General features: G+C 41.6%; 1 protein-coding gene across 4 annotated transcripts in view; it reads left to right on the forward strand.

Moving 5' to 3' along the window:
• Positions 1 to 22,044, forward strand: part of HSDL2 (hydroxysteroid dehydrogenase like 2) — a 608,443-nt gene that overhangs the window by 173,564 nt on the left and 412,835 nt on the right. The gene's annotated exons all lie outside the window — the stretch shown is intronic.

Here is a 22,044-nt window from a genome sequence, read left to right on the forward strand (position 1 = left end):
TGCTAGCAATCACTTCAGCAAGAAGGGTATCTGAGTTACAGGCATTAATGGCAGTACAACCCTTCCTTATCTTCCATCAGGATAGAGTCTCTCTGAGAACTAACCCTACCTTTATGCCAAAAGTGGTCTCCAGGGTATCATTGAACCAAGCGATTCATTTACCTACATTCTTTCCCAACCCACAGAACAGAGGGGAAAGACTGCTACATACCTTGGATGTGCACAGACAATTACGCTACTATCTGGACAGAACTAAGACCAACAGAAAAACTGACCAGCTTCTGGTAGCATATGCAACAGGAATGCAAGGAAAAGCAATTTCAAAACAGACCATCTCAAAATGGATAGGAAATTGCATTCGATTTTGTTACTCTTTTCATGGAAAGACAACTCCTGAAAATATCAGACCTCATTCCACAAGAGCTACAGCCACCACTACAGCTTTCCTACGAGGAGTGGCTACCAAAGACATTTTAGAAGCTGCTACTTGGAGCTCCGTGCATACATTTGCCAAGCATTATAATCTTCCATTATACTCTAGATCCCGAGCAGGTTTTGCCACTGCTGTTTTGCAGGGGATCTTAACTACACCATCTTTATCTTAGTGCCTCCTCCCCCAGTTTGGCTATGGTATTCTACCCATATGTTAGGACTGCAGATGCATCCTTGAAGGACATAGTACAGTTTTGTACCTACCATAAATGTAGATGTCCGATAGGTATGCATCTGCAGTCAGGATTACCCACCCTCCTTCCCCTCTGTGGTATTCCTAGGGTATTTACCCCTCTTTTAGCTAGCTGGGGGAATCTATTATGGTGTATTTGTTTGTATATATGTGTGTGTATATATATATATATATATATATATATATATATATATATATATATATATATTGTTTGCTCTCTACTGTTTGGAATTATTTGCATTTATCCAAATTTAGCCTTCCTAGAGGGCACCTGGCATCTGGGGCAAGAAACACTGAGGAAAATGGCGTCGGCTGATGCCTTTATACCCCAGCAGCTGTGACGTCGGGTGAAGTGCGACATCAGCCGAGGCCAGACCCAGACTTTGGAATCCGGCCGACCGAAGGGCTGCCTGAGGCAGGACAACCCATATGTTAGGACTGCAGATGCATACCTATCGGACATCTGCATTTATGGTAGGTACAAAAGTGTACTTTCAAGCCAGTGGAGCTGTCTCAAAGCAGTACAGTGAGTTCTGTATGAGCAATTTGCAGCAAAGCTGGTAATTCTGTTATAGCAGGCTTCCATTTTGCTTAGTTCAATTTTGTTGAGATTAGTCAGAATGGGAGATGCATAGAGTAGGGTGGATAGAAGTTGGGAGCGAGCAATGGCTGATCTTGTGTTGGTAAGAAATGGTTTGTTATGGTAGAGTGATCCCAGTTTGGCATGTACTTTTTTAATGGTTAAGTTGAGATGACTATCAAATTTTAGGTGGGAGTCTGTGGTTATTCCCAACTGCTTAGCTTGTGCCACTGGAGCAATTGGAGTAGCATTTGTGGAGTAGATAGTGAATTGACTGTTATCAGTGTTAGAACTGGTTATAATCATAAGCTGAGTTTTCTTTGGATTGAGGAGAAGTTGGTCTTTGGTAAGGTAGTTTTTGCAGGAGGGTGCAGCACAGATTAAGGTAGTGAATGATAGATGCATGCTGTGTGGAGGTATGGAGGTAATTTGTGAAGATTGCAAATAGTAGTGGTCCTAAGATAGAACCCTGTGGGACTCCTGTAGTTATGGACAGCTGAGGAGAGAGAATTTTCCCATTTCACAGCTTGGTACTTGTCAGTTAAGTAGCTTTGGAACCAGGTAAGAGTGGAATTTGATAGGTGATATTGGTTTAGTTTGTTTAGCAGGATTTTGTGCGAGACTGTGTCAAATGCTTTGGACATATCCAAAAAAAGAGTTGACCCCTGCAGGCCTTCATTTTTTAGACTGTTTACTGTGTCTCTGAAGCAGAGGACGGCTGTAGTGGTACTATGGGCAGGTCTGAAAACATGCTGAGTAGGTGACAGGATGTTGCGGTCTAGGAGATATTTTAGCATCTGGGTATGGATGCATTTTTCTAGGATTTTGGCCAGGGGGAGAGTAAAGCAACGGGTCTGTAGTTAAGTTCAGTGGAGGTCCTGCCTTTATGTATGGGTGTAACATAGAATGTTTTCCAGAGTTTGGGCACATAGTTTTCAACAATTGATCTGTTTATGAGAGTGGAGATTGGGATAGCAATAGCTGTGTGCACCCTAGTTGATTGGGTTGCCACTTGTGTCTCTCTCTGCAGTTCTGTCCTGTGGGAGGGCTTGAAAATGGTAAATGTGTTGATGCTTTACAAGAAAAAAAATCTTCCGACTTTTTTCTAAATGTTACAGAAATTTTTGATGCTACATTTACGTTATTTTAGCATAAAAAGTGTTCTAAATAACATTAAAAACTTAGCATTTCGGTACAGTGTTGGCGTCACTGCTTATGTGAATTTGTCAGAAGAGGTGACAATTGCCTTTAAACCCCTGACTGATCTAATTGATTTGCTTTGCTATGAAAGGGGAGTGTTAAGTTCTCCTCTCTGCAGTAAAACGAGTGGAAAACAGTTTCACAGCTTTCTTTCTTTTTTATTTATCTCAGCTGCTCTGTTAATGACATTAGCAGGATTAAATGGCCATCTAAGATTGACAGCAGTACCTGACAGGGTAAACCACAGATTTAACTGTGTCTGTGATATGTCATACAGATGGAGAGGAGTTCCTCCTCAACGTATGTATGAAGTTAAGCTTAAAAAAAAAAAGTAGGTAGGCTTTCCCTTCCTTTGATTCCAATGCAAGGAAATAAGTTTTCAAAAGTACAGCCAGTTTATACAATACTGGAACCATACTATAGGGAGAAAAGAAACCTAAAGATTGAGTTAAACTTAGGGTTGCCACCTTTCGTTGTGGCTAAAACTGGAGTAAAGCCACACCCCTCGCATCACTTGTATCCCTGCCCTCCCCACCCCCTCTGCCGCCCACATTCCACTCATTTTGTGACATCACGATTATATCACCTGGTGGGGGAACACCCACTTTTTCCATTCCTGCTACCTGTTTTTGGCTGATTTGCTATGCTTTTCTGTAAAAAAAAGCATAGTAAATCAGCCGATTTACAAACTGATAGTCTGTTTCCTTTTTTGAAACAGAATACCGGAGTTTGTACAGTGTTTTCTGGACTACCGGAGAATCAGTTTGATTTCCGGGTAGTCCAGAAAAAAAACGGATGGGTGGCAACCCTAGTTAAACTGCAGGAGAGGGTGGAGTTTTCCTTTAACATTTCCCACCATAGCTTTCAGTCAGTCGGGGACAAATCCGGAAAAGCAGGGACAGTTGTTGGACAGATTTAAAATATTAGTACTATTAACTTGAAACATTAACAAAATAAGAGAATCTGAAGTAAAAGTATACAAGTTTTAATTAGTGTCATTATTAAGTTGAATTCATCCCTTTCCTCTAAAAGTGACCAGTTTTTGGAGGGAGTAAGAGGGAGAGAGCTCAAATTTGAGTCAAAATCAGGGATGTCTCTGAAAATCAGGGACGGTTGAAAGGTAATTTCCATCAGTGCTGTTGTGCACCTTACTTTTTTGCAGCAGAGGATATCGGAGGTTTTAATGTTAGACAGTTTGTTGCTGGGTTAGGACAGTTTGCTGCTGGGTTAGGAGCTAACTTGGCTCCTCCCTCCTTCAGGGGTGAAGACTTCCCGTAGCTCAGCTTGAGATACAAGTGGTGTTTTTACCTTCAGAACACTGGAAGGAGAGTTGAATCTGGGCCCACTTGTAATTCAGACAAACAGCCTGTGATGTTGTATATAAACAAATGGGGAGGCATGTTGTTGTGCACTGTATGTGGAGAGGTGATGCAAGCTTTGTGTTTGTCAAGATGCTACTGTCTTTGGTTCATTCATTCACATTGAGGGAGAAGTGAATGTACTTGTGTCCTCCATGAACTGCCGCTCCAGCCCACTGCTGAAGATGTTGCTTGAGAAAGTTGAGGACCTTACTGGAATGCAGCACCCCTGATGTCAGTTGGTTCACCACAAGTAAGAATGTGATCCTCCCCCATTCTACTCTTTGGAACAAGAGAAGGGGAGCTTGTGACACACGTGCTCTTTCTCCCTTGGCAGGAAATATTTATATACACCTTCCTGTTCTGTCACATAGTTCTTAGTTGTGAAACTCTGAAGAAAGATCAAATCTTATTTGTATTGCTCTGTGGGAACCCTGACGGTTCTGCTTTCAGGTGTTAAGGTCTCTGGCAGTACAGAAAGCTATCCCAGTATAATTCAAGGAAGTTTTTCTCAGCTAAGCTGTCAACCAAAGCTGTCTTGAGATGTGGCTTCTTCATTAAATCCCTTGTTCCCAACAGATTGTACAGCTATTGTCTCAGAAGCTGCCAAGAAGCCTTACATTCTTCAGGAGTATTCAGAGAGATATTTCCTTTGGGTTGAGAGTTGTCTTTTACTTCCTAAGTTTGTTAATTTGCTATGAGCATGTCCTGAATTGGAAGCATCTTGCAGTGAAATCTTTGATAGTGATGCAAACCAAACAAAAGTCATAGTTACTGTACTACTTCTGTTATGAAGAGCAAATATGCTGCTTTATGTTCTCTTTGTCATCTCTGTGATTTTTATTTTTTATTTTACATTTGTTGACCGGGATAGTCCGACTGGATGCATGTCCATTTTCAGCGGAGGCCCAGGGAGAAAAGCTCCAAGGGTAAGCAGATGCAGCATTACATAATACCAACATTACATATTACAAACAGACTATTTACAGAGATTACATAAACAAGTTCCACAGGTTACAGTTAATCCTGAGCACAAGTCAGGATTAAATTAAATTAACCAGTAAACTGGTTAACAGATTTTTACACATTCTAGAGAGAGTTAGCCAGGCTTGATACATTGACATAGCCAGTTAAGTGACAAATGTTGTTTGAGTCTAGTTTTAAATTGACCTAAGGTGGAAAGTAAGGTAATATCAGCTGGAAGAGAGTTCCAGGATCTACTTACATAGTTTGCAAAAAGAGAATCACCGGCTGTGTTACTAATTTTGCTAGTTTGAATTAGTAGTTTGTTAGAGGATCGAAGCAGTCTAGGATTGTTATAGGGGGTGATAATATTTTTAAGTGCAGGAGTATTGTCTGGATTATAGAGGATTTTATAGGCCATAATCAGTTGGTTATACTGGATTAGGCTGGGTAGTTCAAGCCAACCAAGCTGATTTAGATTGATGCAATGATGTGTCCTAAAAGGCAGCCCAGTGGCAAACCTGGCAATGTGGTTGTAGCAAATTGAGAGGACAGTCTTGTTCAAATTCGAGAGTAGAGGGGATGCATACAGAAGGGTTGAAAGAAGGTGAGCGCGAGCTATGGCAATTTTAGCTGGAGGAGTTAGGAAGGCTTTTATTCTGTAAAGTGACCCTAGTTTTTTATTGATGGTTTTGATAGTTTGGTTAACATGTAGGTCAAATTTGAGATTATTGTCTATGATGACACCTAATAGTTTTGTAGATGGGTCAGGGGAGATTATTGTGCCATCATTTGATTTTATGGTAAAGGTGAAAGCGGTAGACCTACGTGTTGGTGAAAATAACAGCATTTTAGTTTTTTGGGATTTAGGATCAGACTATGTTCAGAAAGCCAGTTTTCTATTGTATTAAAGGTGGTCTGGGTAGCTGACCATAACTCTACTGGAGATGTGGCTGAGCAAATCAGAGTAGAGTCATCAGCATATTGGATACAGCTGACTTTTGGGATGACAGTATAAAGGTCGTTAATGAAGATGGAGAACAGCAAGGGCCACAGTATAGAGCCTTGTGGTACTCCGAGGGTGTTGGGTAGAAGGTTAGAGAGTTTGTTCTGCCAGAGGACAGCCTGCTGTCGACAATTCAGATAGGATTGAAACCATTGGAGGGCTCTGGAACAGACAGCCCATACATGTCAAGCAGAGCACCTCCTTGGCACTCTTCAAAAGGAACCTTGACAATTGGGTGGAAGATGGGAAATTCACCCCGGGGATCACATCACTCGCCCTGCTAGACAGAGGTCCAGGGAAGTAAATATTGTGTGATGGTCTCCGTTATTCCACAATCAGGGTTCATGTTTTTGGAGTCTTCATATGACAGCCTTGTGGATGGTAGAACTGTTGACAACACCAGCTGATTAAGCAATTCCTTAAGAGTTCTATATGTTCCCATCTCTGAAAAAAAATCGTTTGCCTCCTAGAGACTTGAACTTCATAATTTTCTTAATACCAGCTAACTCAGTAGCTGTGATGAGCCTTTTGGAAGATGCTGTCCTTGTTTGCCTTCTCATAAGTTTCTAGGATCTCCAAACTTGTAGCCCTTCTTTTTTGGAAACTTGTATTTTTTTTTCACAGGAATCTGTCAAAGGTGGTAACAAAATTTTGCATATACAAGTCTGTTCTCTCCATATTTTCTTTTGTAATTTTAGAATCCTGTGAAAAAAAGATGTTTGTACCTTGGGGTTTCTCGCTCCTCTTCTGTATTCAAATAAGGTGATGAGGCTTGGGTGTTGTTTTGAGATGTTTATTACACACACACATTAGGATGGATGACTGGAACATAAAGCTTAAATGAACTAACTGACTGCTACACATACACATGCTTTCACTCCAGCTTCTTACACAAAATGGCATTCTGCACATGCTCAGTACTTGCATGCACATGCCCGTGAACTACAGTGGCTTTAAAGGTACAACACACACTATGATCTGTATCCTCCTCCTTCTTTGATGGGGCCGACAGCCTAGTACCAACCTATGAACCTAAGGTCTATGCAAGCCTAGCCAAACAATTCCCCGTATATTTCTTCCCACAATATTTACTTCCCTGGACCTCTGTCTAGCAGGGCGACTGATGTGATCTCCGGGGTGAATTTCCTATCTTCCACCCAATCGTCAAGGTTCCTTTTGAAGAGTGCCAAGGAGGTACTCTGCTTGACATGTATGGGCAGTCTGTTCCAGAGTTTGGGAGTCTCTGGGTCAGGAACCTTTCCCCCCAGCATGTTTTGTTCATTGTGATGACAAAGTTTAGATCCCTGGAGCTTGTGCTCTGAGGGATTGGGATTTCTTTTAAGTGGAGCATGTCCAACAGCTCAAGGTTTGACATGGCCTAGTATGTTAAGCAGAGATCGCCTCTGAGTAGACGATATGCCACAAAGTATAGTTGGAGTTCTTTTTAGATGGGCAGCATAGGGCATCTGCTTTAGGCCTGTGATTCTTTTAGTGAGGTATTTCTGCGGCCTTTCCAGCTGTTGCAGATGTCTTGTGAGGTACATACAAAACGGGACGTTGTACTCTATAATGGGTCTAATGAGGGATGAGTACAGTGGGACAATGACCTCCTTTTTTCTGGATGAAAAGCCCTTGGTGATGAGGTGTGCTACATAGAAGGATTTCTTGACTGTTGTGGCGATGTAGTTATCGAAGGTCTGACCACTGTCCACCTGTGTCCCTAAGTCTTTCATTACATGTTCGGTGTTTAGTGTGCTGCCACCTGTGTGGTAATTCATGGGTACATGTTTTTTTTCCCAAAGGGGATAACTATACATATCTTGGCATTAAGCTTGAGCCCATGGCTCTGGCACCAAACATCTGTTTCTGTAAGGCCCTTTTGTAGAATATCCACATAACTTGGGGATTCAATAATGGCTCCCAGTTTGCAGTCCTCTGCAAACTTTGTTAGCCAGAGTCCCTTAGTGTTGGCCTGTACTTCAGAGAAGTAGATGCCTAACAAGAGCAGTCCCAGGACTGAACCCTAAGGTACTCCACTTGTTACTTGTCTGGAGCTGGATTTGGAGTTTCCTACTTACAAGTCTGGGTTCTGTCAGTAAGTCAGTTGGCAACCCGTAGAGTGACGTAGGGATTTATGCCCAGCTTAATAAGTTTATCTATGATTCCAGAGTGGGGGATGGTATCAAAGGCCTTGGCGGGGTCCAGATAGGCTGTGTGGACCTCCTTACCCTCGTCCACAGCTCTGGAGACTGATTCAAAGAAGTCAGACAGGTTCAGGAGACTAGATCGGCCCTTCACGAACCCAAACTGGGTGGGGTCCAGTGTTTGAAGGTTGCCAGTGACTGCTTCCATGCCCTTGCAGATCAGGCTCGTCAGACTGATGGGACGGTAGTTCCCGGGATCCAAGGTGGATCCCCTCTTGTGGAGTGGGATAACTGTAGCTGTATGCCACTCACGAAGCCTGAGGTGAGGCTGTGATTAAACATGATACTTAGGTGAGTTGCCAGTTCAGTTTGTAGTTCATGTAGTGCACAGCCCGGGATGTCATCTGGTCCCATGGATGATAATTTTGTCATGCACATGCAAAATGACAGTCAGGCATGCAAATTATATAAACACAGACAATAGCAATTATGTACAGGTTGCTGTGTATCTAGGATTGCACTTGGAGATCCGACCTGACCTTATAATATAATAATCGGTGCTGGGTTTAGCAACCGGGACAGTCACAGGGGATTGCTCTTCATTAGGAACCTAAGGGACATTTTCAGGAACAGAAGATGAATTGTTCTCTGGAACATTCAGTATCGTGCTCTGAGAGCTGGTCTCCATTACAGGCAAAATGCTGTGTAACACTGGTAATGTCTCCAATTCTGCCTAAATTCCATTCCTTGTGATTCAGCTATGCATGATCTCGGCTCATCACATAGGTGTTTCACCGGTCCTACTCTATCAAAGCCTTTTGCTGTCTTCATCCTCACCATGAATTCTCCTTTTAATGGTTTGATAGGTTTGCTGGTTTTGTCATAATGAAGTTTCTGTGACAAACCCCTTTTCGTGAGTTGGGCTTTTACTGGTTTGTTTTTAGCACTTGGAATCAACAAATTTTTACTGATTGGTAGTGTAGTTCGTTTGTCTCGACATACGTCTTTGAGCAGGTGAGCCAAGAGGATTAACACATGGAATGTTTCTGAAATTAAGCAAATTGAGAAAAATATCGGTTTTGTCTCATTTGAATTTCTCCATTTCCCCCTTTGAACTGCACATTCAGTCAAGCTGTTAGATTGTCAATACGCAGGACTACTAGATGAACAAAGTCCCACGTTTCAGCAAATATTTTGAACTGCTGACTTGTAAACTGTGCATCATTGTCAAGTGACCTTGTGTGGACTACCATGGACAGAAAAATGTCTCCCCAATTTCATAATGACGGTATTGGGATTTAGGTTAGGAAATGGGTCAATCTCCAACCAATTTGAATAAGAGTCCACAAATACCAAATAATGTTGACCATTCCATTCAAAAATATCTGTGGCTACTGTCGACCAAAGTAGTTAAGGAATCTGGTTTAGCTGAAGTGGTTCTTTTTGTTGGTACGTTTTGGTACTATTGCAGACAGAACATACCATCTTCCATCAAAATCTTATCCATATAAGGAAAATACTGCTGCACTTCTATTGGTAAACAAGATTGTTTTCCTGGTCATCCTTGACTGAGAAAATGGTTCAGCTTCTGGAGAATTGGATCTGAAGCTGTGGGAGTTCTGAGCTCATAAAGACACTTGGAAGAAAATTTTCTGACTTCCATGACTTCAAAATCAGCTTTCTCATTGTCATGCTGTTCAGTGATTTGTCTTGGCGATCTGGATAAAGTATCAGTAAGGTAAAGAAGTTTGCCTTTTGTGCAAACTATATTGAAATTGTGCTTTTGCAATTTTAACATGCGTTGCAGTCTGGCTGGAGCTGTATGCATTAGTTTTCTCAAAATAGTAACCAGAGGGATGGGTGGTATAAGATATTTAAATGTTGCCATGTGACTATTTCTTACCTGAAGAGGTCAGTCAATAGACCGGACGAAAAGTGCTTCATGTTACGTGTCTTAATAGAGTTTTTTTACTCAGTGCGGTTACAGTTTCTTCATTAGTGGATATTTTCAGTAACCAGAGGTTGGTTGGCAGTCTCAATCTGGAAAGCTTGACCATAAATATAATCATGGAACTTCGAACAAGCAAACACTGATGCCATAAGCTCTTTCAATTTGTGCATACTGCATCTCAGTTTGGGTTAGAGTTCTAGGCTCATAGGCTACTGGTCTGCCCTATTGAAGAATGACTGCACTAAGACCATATTTTGAAGCATCACAGGAAGGAGTTGTAGGTTTGTGAACATCCATAATATCTCAAAATTGGTGGACTGGCAATTTTCTGTTTTAGGACATCAAATGCTGTTTGGTGGTGTTCTAACCAAGACCAAGTTACATTTTGTATGTCAGTTCTCTTAGTGGTGCTGAAAGTTCTGTCCGATTTGGAGGGAGCTTTTCTAAACTGACCATGCCAAGAAGACATTGTAAGCCTGTGGCATTGTGTGGAGTTGGCATCTCAAGAATTGCAGCTTGCTTGGACGGATCTGGTCATAAACCAGAAATGGTAAACAAGTGACCCACATAAGTAGCTTCTTGTAGCCTGAATTTACATTTCTGAGGATTCAACTTAAGATTCACCTCACAAGCACCATCTAGAACTATCCTGAGGTTTCTGTCATGTTTGAGTTCACCATTGCCTCTGACAAGAATATCATCCACTGCAACAGCACAGGGATAGCCTGAAAAAAAATTGCTCCACCACACATTGGAAGACTTCACTAGCAGAATTTATTCCAAATGGCATTCTCAAAAATCTCTACCTTCCAAATGTTGTACTGAAAGTGGTTAGCAAGGAAGAATTTTTTTTGATCGAGAAAATTTGCCAAAATGAACTTTTTGCATCTAAGACCGAAATAACTGTGGCATTTGGTGTGAGAGCAGTGACTTCAACTGTTGACATTGGATTTTGAGGTCAGGTGCTTGTTCAAATCTATTGGATCAATGCATATTTGAATGTCATCTGAGCTTTTCTTGTGAGCTACTACTGTGGAAGGATACCTGTTCATTTGGTTCTTGTACTGAACAAATTACTCCTAGCTGCATCATTCTGTCTAGCTCTGCTTTGACTCTGACCTGCATTGCTACTGGAACTTTCTGTGTTGGTCTGAATACTGGGTTTACCTCGTGGTCTAACTTCATGGAGTACACAACTGGAAGTCTGCCTAGCTCATCTTTGAAAACATCAGCATATTCAGAAAAAAATATTCTGTGTGAAACATGCATTGTCACTTGTACTCACATGGTGTACTTCTTTATTATATTAAAGCGGTCACATTTTCAAACTCATGCACATGTCTTTTGACTACGTAAACTGCAAGTCATGAAAGCACTACTGAGCCTTCAGTCTGAATCTCTTCACCACCGTAAGCAACAAGCTTCGTACTCTTTGCCATATCAAGTTTTTCACCAGCTTTTACTTTATCGACCACTTCTGACATAACATTGCACTTTGAACCAGTATCAACTTTGAGTTCTACAGGTCTCCATTAATCCAAACAGTACAAAATACTTCATTCTTTGCCAACAGATCTACTACATTAACCTTTTCCTCAAGCAAGCACACTATCAACATAAAAAGTAGGGTCGCAGCTTTCTATTTGATCAACTTGGTTCTTTGCATGTTCTTTCTTAAAAGAATGTGCCTCTTCAAATTTGCAAAGCTTTCTGAAATTATTCCACTTTTTACATCTGTGGCATTGCTGACCAAAAGCTAAGCACTTTTGTGGGCTCATGGGTTTCCACCACAATTACAACAGTTGACTATGAATTGTACCATGGGTTTTGATTTTGCAAAACCCAAATCGCCCCTCAGTTTTGCAGTGTGTGCCCTGGGTTTTACTGAAGCTGCCCTGGGTCTCACTGTAGGAACCACACCCTTTGACCTGTATCTCTCAACCTCGTGCTGCATACTTTCAACATTCATGCTGGAAGAAGCTGCTTGCGTGCTCTTTTCATTCGTAAGCGTGTTTGTGTGCTTTTCTGTGAGCTCATATGTCTGACAAATCTCTATGGCTTTGCTTAAAGCTAAATCACTGTCAAGAAGCAAAATCTTTCTCACTGCATCGTTATTACCACACATTAGCCTGTCTTTTGTCAGCTCATCTTTCATATCACCCAGTCTGCATGTTTATGCCATGTTTCTCAAGTTATATATGCTGCAAAAGTTTCACCAGGCTTTTGGTCTCTTGTGTAAAATGTGTGCCTTTCCACTGTAATATTTGTTTGAGAGTTGCACATCTTTCTAAATTTACATTTTAAGCGCTCCGGGTCTTCCTGCGTTTCTGCCTGTACCACAGTGTGGTGGTCTTCCCCCTCCCCTGCAAACACACCAGATGCATACACAAGTGTTCTGTCTCAATGGCCTCTGAACCAGCTAAGTTGTGCAGAATAAGTGCTTTTGTACTTGCATTATTGTGAGGAAAAAGCTTGTATAAAAATATCGTATTGTTGCTCAAACACACTCAAATTCTTGCAATATTGTCATCGAACACAAGTAGAGCAGGTCTGTGAAATCCCTCTGCCATGCCAAATAAGTTTCAAAAACACACACCAGGTACTTGTTATATTGAGCTGCACAACAGACTCATTGAAATAACTGTACTCATACTGCACACACTGCCAACACTTTGCACACTTCGGACACTTCAAACAGCTTTAGTTAATGTGAAAAAGTAGTACATTGCGAAAAAAAATATGTTTTTCTCTTTTTTTCCAACATTTTATGCGATTTGGGTACTGTTGCAAGCATTTTTGTAATTATTTCGAGTACCCTTATCAGTATGTCAATTTCAAACATTTTGTTTATTCAGTAATTCATTTTGAACAATTTCAATGCTTCAGTCTATATTCAAGTAAAAAACTCATTTAAACCAGTTTAAGTACCTGGAAATTGTTTCTGACCTGTTTGTGAGTCTTTTACAAGTTGAGCCACTCCTGTATATTCCTCCATTATTGACTGTGCGCCTCATAGTTTTGACTTCGGATCCCATTCTTACACCATCGCTCGTCTTGTGTATTCAAATAAGACAATAATCCTTTCATGTTCTTTTAAGATGTTTGTTATGCACAAACGCATCAGGATGAATGACTGGAACATAAAACTTAAACGAGCTAACTGACTGCTACACACAGTGCATACTTTCACTCTGGCTTCTTACGCAAAATGGCAGTCTGCTTGCACATACTTAGTACTTATATGCATGTGTCCATGAACTGCAGTGGGTTTAAAGGTACAACACACACCTATGATCTACAGGGTTTACAACATGAACTCATGTTTTACTTAAAGATCCATGAATTTAGACAAAAAGATGCATTTTCCATTTGCCGTCTTTACTTCAGCGAGGCAGGAACTGGCAGTTGCTGAACAACCCCTTTCAAAGTGAGTCAGTAACTATATTACTTTCTCCTTCTTGGAAATCGCTACTTTAGGTACCTAAATATTAAAGCCATGGCTGCTGCTAGAGCTTGCAACTAAAATGTTTCTGCTGTCATTTGTGACAGAACCATTTTGTCATTAGTTCACACTTCACCAGACATTGCTTGGACTTTAACCTTCTTTGTCACCTCATTACTTCAGGATTGGCTTTCTGAACTGTTCCATTTAGGCTTTCATTTGACACCAGCCTCCTGGAAGGTTTATTTTCTTCCCTTATTGGAATTCTTCATACAGTTACTTTGAGGAAGACCAGCTAAATCAGCTATGACAGAGCTGTCCTCCGCTATAGGTTCTTAGGAGATTGCTAGGCTTATGGCTTAACGGCCCTTACAAGCGTAGCGGATATAACCTGATTTTACCCAATATATGGCCCCTAGGAGCAAGATGATAGCCTGAATTTGTGCCTATGCATTGAGTATCTTACAGATTGCTCCTCTCCACAAGTGACATTGGCACTACCCAAGGTGTGAATTTGAGATTTCCCCATGCTTTGATCCAAACTGTTTGAAGAAGGCCAGGGAAGGGCTGTGCTTAATGTGAATGTTCCAAAGAAGGAGCAATCTGTGAGACACATCTGTCTCTCCTGCATGTTTTGTTTGAGTTGCTGACTAAGTTAAGATCTCTAGATTGGTTGACTCTTGTGCTGTTTGACTTGCGGAAGTGTAGCAGCTCCATTAGGGCTGGATTTGTGAGTGCCTTGTATGTCAGGCATAGGTTACCCCTTAGTAGTAGACTGTAAAGGAGTAGGGCTTTGTCTGTCTGCATAGGACATGTTTATACCCTGTATTTTCTTTGTGAGGAACCTTGAGGTCACTCCAGCTGCTGTAAATGCATAGTAAAGTATATGCTAAATGGTGCATTGTACTTTATTATTGGTCTAATGAGGACTGCGTACAGTGGTACTATAATTTCCTTGGATATGGATGCCATACCTTTACTTAAAAGTTGTGCCATGTAGGACTTCCTCACCAGTGTGGACACATGGTGGTCAAAGTTCAAGCTACTATCTGTGTACCTAGGTCTTTCTACTGTAAGAAGTGTGTTTATGCTATAGTTTGCAAAGGTATTTGACTTCCCAAAGGGTATTATAATGCATTTTTTTGCATTTAGTTGTAGGCCATGGTTCTGGCAGCAATTACCTGAGTGGGGAATGGTGTCAAATGCCTTGGCCAGGTCAAGGGGGTCAACATGCACTGCTTTACCCTCATGCATGGCCTTAGTGACTTTCTCAAAGAAATCTACCAGATTCAGTATGCATAATATGCACTTAGCAAAGCCAAATTGGGTTAGGTCCAGTGTTTGGAAATTTCCTGTTATTTGTCAAGTCTGTGAGGCTGCCAGCCCAGCTATCTGGAATTTTGTAAATAATCATATGTCATTTATGAGTATTAATATGATCCATAGGCTTATCTTACAAATGCAAGAGAACTATATGTTATGTGGATATTAAACTACTGGTGCAGAGGTGTGTGTTGAACTGTATGTTATGTACTGAGCTTCAAGAATGTAACCACAGTGTACCCTACTGGAAAAGAACAGAAATGTATATAAACTAAATTTAATAGCAGATGTTGGAACATACAGAGTTAACTTGCTAAACTTCAGGAAAATAAGTTAAAAGTGTTTTACGATGTGCTATACAAATTAATTTAAGTGCAGCATGCAGACGGTGTCTAGAACTAGAGGTTCTCCTATTGTCTGTAAACAGAAATAATTACTAGGTTCCAAATGTAAAAGTGTTAATTGTTTTATGACTTCCAGTTGTAGGAAAACTTCGGAGATGAGTATTTTTCACAGAGAAATGCTAAATTCTCTTGGTATCTGTTTAGCCTGGGAACTGCAGTCAGGTGACAAATAGTGCTGTCATCCAGCTGACCCAGCAGTTATGTTTTGATATTAATTTGGGAACTCTTACAGAGATTTTTAATTTTGTATTTGTCTTTGGACATGAAAACATCCATTTCCAGCACTTCTCCTCTACATTTGCCTTGCTTTGCAAGTAAGATTTAGGTATAGTATTTTTATAATAGAAATATATCAAACATTAGTTTAGATGTTTTCTGTATTCATTTGGGACTGTACTGCAGTGTTTTAAAATATTTCCTGTGATTCTGAACTCTGTGTGAGCTATTGTGTATTGCATTGTGCTTTTTATTTATTATTAAATATATTTAAAACTTTTAATTGTGGCTGTTTTTTTTTAGATATTTAAGCTCTGGGAGTACTTGTATATGTATTTGGTGACACTGTACAGGCCACTGTTAAATAGCCTTGCGAGTCTTGGTCGTACTTACCATTTGGGTAATAGTAACATTACACAGTAGAATTGGTCTAAAGAACTGGTTGGTGGCAGTGATAACTACCTTTTAGTCTGGGTAGAAAGGGGGTATAGCTAGTACAAATGTGCCAGCTTTTCCCAGGAGTGTGTGTTTGTATATAAATCAAATCTCAGTGTATGTGTCAGCTACTTTGGCAGGAATGCAAAGCACTGGTTGGACAGAGAGGGCGCTGGAGGTTTTGGCTTGACTGCTTGGCTCGGATCTTAACCCTGTTTCTGTGTCAGTGGGAAGTCTTTTTGGGGATCTGGAGAAAGTAGAGGTAACAGCCCCAGACTGACTGTGATCTCTGTGTGCTCTTGAGGGAAATTGTACTAGACTCTGTGTACTTGTCATCCTTCCAATGTGCACGTCTCTCACTGGTGCTAGTGGTGAGTATTGAGGCTTCTTTATTAGTGGGCCAGTGCAAGTATGTCACATATTATTTTTTTGGCAGTGGTGGGATAGCCACAACACATATTAATGGCTTGTAGAGGTGTGGATATTGAATTCCTGTAGCCTGTGTACAGTGTTCACTGAAGGTGTTGTCCTCTTAATCAGCCACACAGTGAACATTGAGTTCATATCACAATTGTTTTTTATTAGCTTAGTTAATCAGGGAGAGCAGGCAAGCTTGTCATCAGAGGAGTATGGCAAGCTGACAAGGAGCCAGTTGGCTGAGATGTGCCAGCCTAAAGGACTGGTGCATGCCCAACGTGACTAAGGCAGACATGACTGCAGCATTAGTTACAACTGCATCACAGAATAGCAACCAGGAGGAGAATCGGACTGGCCTTGGAGATGTGCAGCAATGGACAGCTCAACCTTTCCACAGAGGACTTAAACATCCATCTGGAGTTAGAGACTTGAGTTGGAGGCCAAGCGTTTGAAAATGGAAGCAGCAGAGACACTGAGACCTCTTGAGGCTGAGGAATATGAGAAACTGCAAAGCCTGGAAGCTGAGGAGAAGGAGAGGCAGAGGCAACATGAAAAGGAGATGCTGACTTCAGAGTTGTGGGGGGTAATGGGGAGGTGAGTAACTGAACCCCAAGTAACAAAGATCAGTAAATTTCTCCCACAATTTACAGAGGGTGATAATTTTGATAGTTTCATTCTTATGTTTGAGAGGGTATGTAAACAGTATAATGTTGACCAATGGCTCTGGGTACGGTCCCTGATCCCCTTACTCCATGGTAAAACTAACTGTTTTTTTCCAAACTATCTGATGCTGATTGTTTAAATTTATAATGCTGTAAAGAATAGTTTGCTAGAATGTTTTAAGTTGACACCTGAAGCTTATAGGAAAACCTTTCTTGAGCATAGATGCAAGGCAGATGAAAGCGTGTGAGAATATGTTGCTGAACTAAGCACCTATTTTCATAGATGGATGAGTCGATGTCAGGTCACCACTTTTGAAGGGCTGGCAGACCTTTTGGTGAGGGAACAAGCCCTTAGCACTTTGCCTGAGGACATGAGAATCTGTTAGCTAATAGACAATGCACTACTGTAGATGAGTTTGGGAAGAAGGGAGACCTATACCTAGCAAGCATGGCATCCCTGCACAGGAAAGGGACACCCAGTGCTGTTCATGGGCCTAAGGGAACCCATGATGGGCAGCCCAGACTGCCCCAACAGAGTCCGTCAATAGCAGGGAAGCCACTAGTCCAGGACCAAGGGTTAAATGTTTTAAATGATACCAGTGGGGCCATGTACCATATAGATGTCCATGGAGGAAAGGTGGGGAACAAAAGGTGGGAGAGCCAGTAAGTGGGAACGACAAAATGCCAGCAGTAAGTTGTCTCGAGAAAACAAGGGTACCAAGCTACCAGAAGAGGTTATATCCTATCTTTAGTGAATGTGAGAAAGGGCATGGTTAAGAGAAACGCATCTTCTGACCTAACCATTCTGAAGCCTGCAGTGGTTACAGAAGAACACTATTTGCTTGGGCAGTCTTCTCCCGTCAGAGCTTTGAGGAACCCCATTCCAAATACCTTGGCTAGGGTTCACCTTGACTGGGAGGGTGGAAAAGGAAACAAGCAAGTAGGTGTGTTTGAGGATATCACTGCAGATGTCCTGATGGGGAATGATTTTGTTAATGCAGTACCGTGTGTTCATGCAGTTACACGTAGTCAAGTTTGGAGACAAACATGTGGGTCTGGTAGTCTGGGGGAGACCCAGACGGACCGCACACTTGCAGCCAAAACTGGTGAGGTGGTTACTTCAGGGAGGGAGCTTACCCTGTAGCAGTGAGACTGAAAGTGAGCCACAGCTGCTTGTGGGTACTGATGTCGCCTTGGACAGAGTCTCTACAAGGGCAGAGATGAGTAGTAGTACCCAATCTGACAGTGAGGCACCACTGTTAGGGGATACCAGACTTCCTGTGGAAGGGAAGGGTTACAAAGAGAGAGAGTCGAGACAGGCTAAGCTCTCAGACCCTACATTACAAGGCCTGAGGGAGGTAGCTAGTGAGGCACCTGATAGCCTTGCAAGTCTTGGTCATACTTACCATTTGGATAATAGTAACATTACACAGTAGGATTGATCACCCTTTGGTAGGGGCCTTATTGTAGCTGATAAGTAAGGGTGGTTGGTGGCAGTTACAACTACCTTATCTGAGCAGAAGGTGGCATAGCTAGTAAACCTGTGCCAGCTTTCCCCAGGAACATCTATGTGTTTGTATATAAACCAAATGTGTGTGTGTCAGTGACTTTGGTAGGAACACGGAGCACTGGTTGAACAGAAAGGGTGCTGGAGGTTTTGGCTTGACCACTCTGAGATCTTAACCCTATAGCTGTGCCACTGGGGAGTCTTATTGGGGATCTGGAGAAAGAGGGAGAAACCAGCCTCTGACTGTCTCTGTGTGCTCTTGAGGGAAATTGTACTTTACTGTGTGTGTGCTTGAGGTTCAGGCACCGAGGCAACAAGACATTTCCCTGTGGTACATTTGACTGGGGACACATGGCTGAAGTGACAGTCAGCTGCTGAGAAATGTGGTTGTTTGCAAATTCCCTGTGGGCAAAGAGAAGAATGTGTTGCCATGCCCACAACTTCAAGAACCAAATTCACAGGGGGAAAACCATGTCCATGGTCCCCAAGGGAACATGAGACAGCAGGCAATATGGCAGGCATCAGCAGCAGGCTGGCCAGAGGGCATGTTAGTGGCAGTACAAATGCAGTGCACAATGGGCAGTACCTTTTATAATCGGTGTGTGTGGGCTGTTACCCCCTTTACATTCTCTAGGGAACATTACCTACAATGCATACTGGAGCATAAATGTGACTACAATAGCCTGCAGGATTTCTTCCATGCTGTAGCACACTTCTACATGTTGTAGTTACATAAGTATGTACTCTACACTGAGCACAACACTCATTACTTCTGCCTCCATGCATTTGGTTATTAAAGATGTGAGCATGGCAGTATGTGCTTCTCTTTGCCCACAGGGAATTTGCAAGCAACCATATTTCTCTGCAGCTGACTGTCACTTCAGCCATGTGTCCCCAGTCAGATGTACCACAGGGAAATGTCTCGCTGCCTAGGCGCCTGAACCCGTGTACTTGTCATCCTCCCAATGTGCATGTCCCTCACTGGTGCTAGTGGTGAGGATTGAGGCTCCTTGATTACTGGGCAAGTGCAGGGGCGTCACAAAGGGTTTACTATCATTTTGTCGAGTTCACTGTAGGCAAATTATTTCCACAAAACATAAAAACGAAATTCACTACAGCGAACAACAAAAATCTTGAACTTGAAAGTGGTGAATGTTCAAATTCGACATAATTTGAAAATTCACCACCTTTCCAGGATCAGCATTACTATGCGTTGCACAGTAAAGAATGTTTGGAGGGGGCCAAGCACACCTGCCCCCCCCCCCCACACACACCCCTGCTATTTAGATATACAAACTCCAGGATCGCCATATATTGAGCGAAAGGGTACATTTCCTGATTCCCCACTATAGTGTTATCTGCATCAAAATGTACACATTCACAACATCGAATGCTGTGTTGCATTTGCTGTTGTAAATTTCTACATTTTGGCATTCATTTTTCTGATTCTACCAAATGGTAGTTTCTCACTAAGGTAAATCGCATAAAGCGCGATCGGAGAAATGATAGTAAACTGTCACAAAGTCCATGATTCTTTCCATGACCTTACATATACAACTAGTCAAACTTATGGGTCAGTAATTTCCCGGGTCAGTAGATAGTCGCACTTAGTGCAGGACAGCAACAGTCATTCTTCTGCATAATCAGGGCAAAGCCAGTCCAGAGGCTGTGGTTAAATACAGACCATAATGGGCCTGATGAGTCGTGATTTAAGCTGTTTGAGGCAACATATGTCATCAGCTCCATTGAAACTCTGTTTTTACCTTTAGAGAGCACAGTGGCAACTTGTTCTTTGGTGATATTTGGCAGTGGAGTGGTGTAGGATATTTTTGGAGGAGAACTGGTGTGATTGGGAGGTTAAATTTGAGCTGAATTTATTGACCAGCAGATTTGCTGTGTCTTTCCGGCTGAGAGTATGTGATGCCTTCAGCAACTAATTCTGCACATTGTTGGGTGTTGCCCTTTGCGGGCATAACTGAAAAGTGCCTTGTGGTTATCCTTGGCTTTGGAGGCTTTTTTTACCTGAAAGTCTGCTCATAGGTGTTTACAAGGCTAATGACCACAAGGGCCTTTTTTAAGCCTAGCCATGCATCCCAAATCTCTGACTAGTTCTGACACCTTTAAGTATAAGCATGGGCCTGGGAGATGAGCCATTTACAGGTTACCTGTGTCCATTAGAGACATAGGTGCCAAAGAAGTCTGCTTTCAAAGACATTGGCAGAAAAAAGACAGAAAATCCACCCAAGGATGGCCAATCAACGAAATCCACAAGTGTTCCAATTAAAATGTAGTCCTTTAATACGAATAAAACTTCAACTTGAAAATTAAAATAAAAAATAAAAAGCTCAAAACTGTCCCTTAAAGATATCCAATAAGTGCTTTCGACTGTTGTCTTCCTCAGATCGTCAGATTGACTAGTTCCCTGATTCTCTTGCTTAGATTAATAAGGGACTGTTAGCTCTGTTGAGGGCATTCCCTCTTCTCGACAGTCGTCTTTCTTTTGTTGTACCAACCTATTAATACCAGGGGTCCACCAGGGTGGTTTGTTTTTGCGGTTTGACATGGGTTTATTTCTGCATATAACAGATCAGTACTTATTCGCCTTATCTGTTAATGTCCAAAGGGGCCTTCTGCAGTGGGTATTCTACTAACCCTCTCAACATTTTAAGGCTTTACTGGAAAAGCTCACTCAAATTGTCACAACTTGCTGTGAGGCAAGCATTAGTTTGTTTTTGCTTACTTGTATTTTGTATTGCTTCATTGCCTTCTGTTTTTGTATATCGTGATTTATTATCTTAACATTGTGTTTTACTTGTATTCTGTTTTTAATTGCATACTTAAACTAGGAAACGGAAAGAGACCACGGCTGTATATTCAGTTGCACACAAATTTTGTCCCACCCTCTCACCCTGATGCTGTTGTGTTTTTAAGCTCTGGTGTCTTTCTAGTTGCCTGCCCCTTATGTTAATTTGACCACATATTTCTCCTTTCCTCTCATCTGTCATTGGCTATTGCAAAGGCTCTGGACACCTTCCTTAAATAAGAATCATTGATGTTTGCCATTGGCTCCTGGCTATGCTGCTTAAAGTGGTCATGCTATTTATCAACATGAGTTCTTTCTTCTGCCCACAAACTGAAGATATACTGCTCTTCAGAGACCATTTCTCTTTCAGGAATGTATTTCCACTCATTGGCATGTTAGCAAAGCACTTTCTTATTGGAGCAGTACTGTGTTTGAGAGATGGTGTGGCTAAGCAAGTTGCCGGTTTGAAGAGTTTCTGGTTTGATTTACAAAGTGTGGGATGGGACAGGGGTGCGTTTTCCATTACTACTGTTGGTGGGCTGCCACATTTACTATTAAAACAATCTGGATTGCCTTTCCCCTCTTTATTGTGAAACTCATAAATACCAACGTTTTTAAAAATATAACCACAGTCTGTGGAGATTGTTCTCATCTGTTATCTAGAAGTAATTTAATTTGGAACTTTTTTGAATATAATCAGATGGTGGTTTAGAGGCTTTGTGACTGCACATGCTACAGTGGTAAGTTAATGGTAACTCAAGCAAACAAATTAATGTCCAGTGCTATTAGAGAAAGAGAGATGGCAGGCAAAATTAAAAAGATGTCTGCAGCCAGCAGTACACATGTCCATTAAATTGCTTAAGCATTAGAAGGCTTCACTCTGTAAAGGTAGGACCAGGTATCATGTGTTTCTGTTTAAACACAGCAAAATAGTTATTGCAGTATTAT

The sequence above is a fragment of the Protopterus annectens genome, chromosome 2.part0 (genome assembly GCF_019279795.1).
Source record: "Protopterus annectens isolate FY-2018-M chromosome 2.part0, PAN1.0, whole genome shotgun sequence".
In the NCBI taxonomy this organism is placed as follows: domain Eukaryota; kingdom Metazoa; phylum Chordata; order Ceratodontiformes; family Protopteridae; genus Protopterus; species Protopterus annectens.